The 5,200-nt window shown below is 36.1% G+C and overlaps 1 protein-coding gene across 1 annotated transcript in view; it reads right to left on the bottom strand.

Annotated features, from left to right (window-relative positions):
• Positions 1-4,767, bottom strand: part of UVRAG (UV radiation resistance associated) — a 191,066-nt gene extending 186,299 nt beyond the window's left edge. The window contains exon 1 of the mRNA XM_017868629.1: positions 4,655-4,767. The gene's annotated coding sequence lies outside the window, so the exon portion shown is untranslated. The remainder of the gene's footprint in view (positions 1-4,654) is intronic.
• Between the last annotated feature and the right edge of the window lie 433 nt (positions 4,768-5,200).

Raw genomic sequence — 5,200 nt, 5'->3', positions numbered from 1 at the left:
ATTGTCCGGCACTCCCCAGTGAGATGACCCCAGTACCTCAGTTGAAAATGCAGAAATCACCGGTCTTCTGTGTCGCTCGCGCTGGGAGTTGGAGACTGGAGCTGTTCCTATTCGGCCATCTTGCTCCGCCCCCCAGAAAGGGAACTTTGTATTGGAGAAACCTGGGAGATACTACCTTAACCGAAAGACCGAGGTTTACATCAACAGTGATTAGTCAGTGATTTTAAAAAGGAAAACAGAGAAACACATAGATCAGAGAAGACTAGGAAAAAATGATGACTAAATCCAGTGTGGTTTCCTGGACTAAATACTGAAACAAAAATAGGCATCAGAACCCAGTCAATCAACAGAAAAAAATCAGACAAATCCTAATTAAGGAATATTCTATAAAATACCTGCCCCGTCAAAGCCCTCAAAACTGTCAGGGTCATCAAAAATAAGAAAAGTCTGAAAGATTTTCAAAACCATGAAGAATCTAAGGAAGTATGATTACTATTACTATATGCAGTATGTTTTCTTGGATAGGATTATGGAATAGAAAAAGGACATCAGTTAAAAGCTGAAAAAAAAAACTGAATAAAGCATGAACTTTGGTTAATGATAATTTATCGATATAGGTTCATCAATTGTAAAAAATGTACCACATTAAGGTAAGATATTAATAATAGGAGAAATTGGGTGTGGTACATATAGGGTAAGTCCCTGTACTATCTTTGTGATAATTCTATCAATCTAAAACTCTTCTAAAATTAAAAGTTTATTTATTTTTAAAAAGACATTAATGGCAACACTGGTGAAATGTGAATAAAATCCATAGTTAATAATATCATATCAGTGTCCTTTTTTTTATTAACCATGCACCATGTCAAACGTACCATGGTTATGTAAGATGTTAACATTAGGGAAACCAGATGAAAGGTATGTGGGAACTCTCCGAATTATCTTGGCAAGTCTCCTATAAATCTAAAATAAAGAGTTTATTTTAGTGGGCAAAATATTTTAACTGATACTTCTTTCTTTCTATTTTTTTATTTTTATTTTTTTTTTGAGATGGAGTCTCACTCTGTCACCCAGGCTGGAGTGCAGTGGCATAATTTTGGCTCACTGCAACCTCTGCCTCCCGGGTTCAAGTGATTCTCCTGCCTCGGCCTCCCAAGTAGCTGGGACTACAGATGCACGCCACCACACCCAGCTAATTTTTTCTACTTTTAGTAGAAACAGGATTTCACCATATTAGCCAAGCTGGTCTCGAACTCCTGACCTAGTGAACCACCTCCCTTGGCCTCCCAAATTGCTGGGATTACAGGCGTGGGCCACTAAACTGATAATTCTTAAGAGATGCATGCATATCCAATAGGATATGAAAAAATGCTCATCATGGAAATACAATTCAGAACAAAAAGAGAAAATGCTACATAACTGCTAGAATAGCTAAAATGTAAAAAGACTGACCACTTAAATGAAGTTGACAAATGCTTGAAAGACACAAGCTACCAAAGTTCATGCAAAAGGTAAATTATTAAAGAAACTGAATTTCCAGATCAAAAACCTTCCCACAAAAAAACCTCCAGACCCAGATGGCGTCAATGTAAATTCTACCTAACATTCCCATTCCACACATATTCTTCCTGAAAACAAAAAGGGGGAAAACACTTTCCAAAAGTGAGCTGAGGCCAACGTCACCCTGACAACAAAATCAGACAAACAGATTACAAGAAAACAAACTACAGACTAACATTCTTTATAAATACATACACACAATTTCTTTAAAAATTTTTAACAAATTAAATCCAGTAATAAGCGTTAAAAAGTAATTCACCATGACCAAGAGGGCTCTCTCCAGAAATGCAAAGTTGGGTTAACATTAAAAAATCAACCAGCCGGGCACGGTGGCTCATGCCTGTAATCCCAGCATTTTGGGAGGCCAAGACGGCCGGATCACGAGGTCAGGAGATCGAGACCATCCCGGCTAACACGGTGAAACCCCATCTCTACTAAAAAGACAAACAATTAGCCGGGCGTGGTGGTGGGCGCCCGTAGTCCCAGCTACTCAGGAGGCTGAGGCAGGAGAATGGCATGAACCCGGGAGGCAGAGCTCGCAGTGAGCTGAGATCGTGCCACTGCACGCCAACCTGGGGGACAGAAAATCAACCAATGTATTTCACCACAATACCAGAAGAGAAAAAACATACATTTATCTAAACAGATACAGGAAAAGAATTTGACAAAATCTGAAACAAACTGTGCGTGACGGTACACGCCTATAATCCCAGCTACTCGGAAGGCTCAGGTGAGAGGACCACATGAGGCCAGGAGTTCAAGAGCAGTCCAGGCAACACAGTGAGATCTCACCTTGAAACAAACAAAAAAATTATAAAACGTAAGTAAAAATTCAAGATGACAACAGCAGAAATTTCATAAATACAATTAAATGCCAAAAAAGTTAGGCATTCATGTAATGTGAGAAGATGCCAAATTTTTGAAAGTCACCAAGTATGAACCCAATTTCTTATAACACAGTTAATCACGTGTGGTCTTGGAAGGTAATCCGATTTCTTTCAACATCAAATATGCCTTCTTGCTGCATTTTTACTTAGGTTAAAATGAAAATGATTTCTTAAATATTGGAAATGGATGGGTTGGAATACAATGGCCATGGGCCAATTTGAAAAGTAAATGAGTAAAAGACAAATAGTAAAGTTTTCTAATATGCTACAGGTAAACCTTAAAGTGACTCACTAATTAACCTGTAGATAGCATTATTCTCTAACATTCTCTAAAAGGAAACAAGTAAACCAAATTATCTGTCTCTATTGTCAAATGATTGTGGGAAAGCTATTTCCCTTCTTTAAGCTTCATTTTACTGTCCTATTTTAAGAGGACATTACGCTAGATTCATTCTTAAATTCAACAAATACTTACTGAGCACCTACTGTGCGACAAACACTTTTCTAGATGCTGGAAATACACCAATGTCAAAAAAAAAAAAAGAAAAAAAGAGAGAGAGAGAGACAAAAATCCCTCACTTTAAAGAGTTTAGACAGAGAGAAAAATATGCAAAATAGGTATCGTGGTAAATGGTAATGAATATTACAGGGAACAATAAAGCAGGAAAAGGGACAGAATGTACTGAGGGGGCTATAGTTTTGAATGGGGTTAATTAGGGAACTAGATGATTTCTAAGTTCACATTCAGTTCAAAATCCAATGATTTTCTTCTGTGTTGACTAGGCAGCATAAAAACACACAGTGAACCTCTGAATTTGACCTCTTTAAACTCACACATTCTGTTACCTTGCTCTGTGTCACCACTTATATTTTTTTAAAACAGGATTAAAATACATTTTCCATACTGAGATAAAGCATATGCTGTCATTTAATGAAACAAGTATTTCCCAGTCTTGCCTTGGGAGAGGAAAACAAAATAAAACCTAGCAATTTTCCCCAAAGGTTCTAAAATCTAGCATTTTATACACTACAGAAAGAATTAAAATCAGTGATTTTTCGTCGCCCTTCAACAGTCTGAAATTTAGTCTTCTGCTGGGGCTAAGTTACAAGAGGTGGTTTAACAGCATCTTTGAAATGGAAGATGCTTTTATAGACAAGGAAAGTCACGTGAATAATAAGAATTACTACTACACCTATTGCAGCTATCCTATTTTGTATGTTTGCTACCTGCCAGGTATAGCACTAGCTATAAAATCAGCAACTGTATACAGTTTGAACTAATATACTAATTTCAAATTCCATGAGAGAGAAGTTTCTGTAAGGTTAAGTGCATTGCTGCTTTTCTATACTTCTACCATATGATTATCTTGGGCAGATCTTCAAGGCAACAAAAAGCTTTCATTTGGGGATGTAAAGGCCCTCTGCTAAGCTGAGACGGGTGTAAATGACAATAGGAAGATGCCTATCTGTGATAATGAGTTCACACAAACAAATATTTAAATAATTTTATCTAGAACTTAATTTGAAGATCTGAGTTTTATTTTAAGTCCAATCCACAGCACAAAGTTCCTCAAAAGCTATTCATATCCAAATAGCTTTTTTAAAAAAGCTCAGTTTATTAGCCATACCCACTACTGTGCTTACAAAAACACAATATTCATTATAAAATAGACATTTTTTCCACTCCACTAGGAAAAACAGTTCAAAATTATATTAATATCTTCAACCTGCCCATTTGGGTTAGGATTTCTGTTTCTTTGGAAATGCCTCCTTAATAAGAGTTTTCCCAAAAGAGATCACTGTCCACAAACCAGACTTATTTTGCTCAGTCCAAATACTTTTTAAATTCATCTTTTAAAAGTAGATTAGCTCCCACAGTTTATTTTTTTCCCTCCTTGCAGCTATTTTTCATTCACTATATAGTTCATGTCTAGAGTTCACATTAATAAAACTGCCTGTTAATTATCTTCTAAGTAATTTTATGTAATATAAAGTTTCATCTAGCAGAATAAAGCAGGCACTTTGCGCGTTACACTATTAGCAGATGGGAAAGTTTATTTCCAACATTTAAATGCCAATAGAACTCTCAGTAGAACATTAATAAGATAAAAACTATCTAAAGGGTTTTTTAAAATTAACCCTAGAAGAATATGATACTCTCCTTTAGAAAACAAGAAGTGTAAACAGGTAAATACATAAAAACCTACCAGCTCATTGCTTGTAGATGTGAGTCTTAGTTTTTCTTCAATTTCCTTCCCAATTTTCTGAACAGTTACCTGAGTCTGTTTAATTGCACACTGGGCTCTATGAAGCCTAGAAATATAAGTTATAGAAAAATGTAAATGAGTTGACAGTAAACTCAACAAAGAGCCTCAGATATAAATGACAAACCTTGAGGATACAAAGAATTAATAATGAACCCAATTTATTTAATTATCTAGCATATTCACAATGAAATAACAGGGAATACAATAAATCCTAAAACATTAAAGCTCTAAAACACCCTTTTTGTACCTGCCTGCCTGCCTCTGATGTATTGTGAGGTAAGATGAAGAACTCAAAGGAGTCGGGAAGAGCCCTGAGAAAGTAATATAGTAAAATCCTATCATTTTATAGATATGGAAACTGAGGCCCAGTGAAATTAAACAGATTGCTAAAGTCACCGAGAGAGTATCACCGTTATCAAAGGTGACTATTACTTCCAGGTATCCATAAAGAAAAAAGGAATTCACAGTAATCCCAGCTGAGAAGGT

Source organism: Rhinopithecus bieti, unplaced genomic scaffold (assembly GCF_001698545.2).
Source record: "Rhinopithecus bieti isolate Rb0 unplaced genomic scaffold, ASM169854v2 scaffold_2574, whole genome shotgun sequence".
Taxonomy (NCBI): domain Eukaryota; kingdom Metazoa; phylum Chordata; class Mammalia; order Primates; family Cercopithecidae; genus Rhinopithecus; species Rhinopithecus bieti.
This window is presented reverse-complemented; position numbering and strand designations above follow the sequence as displayed.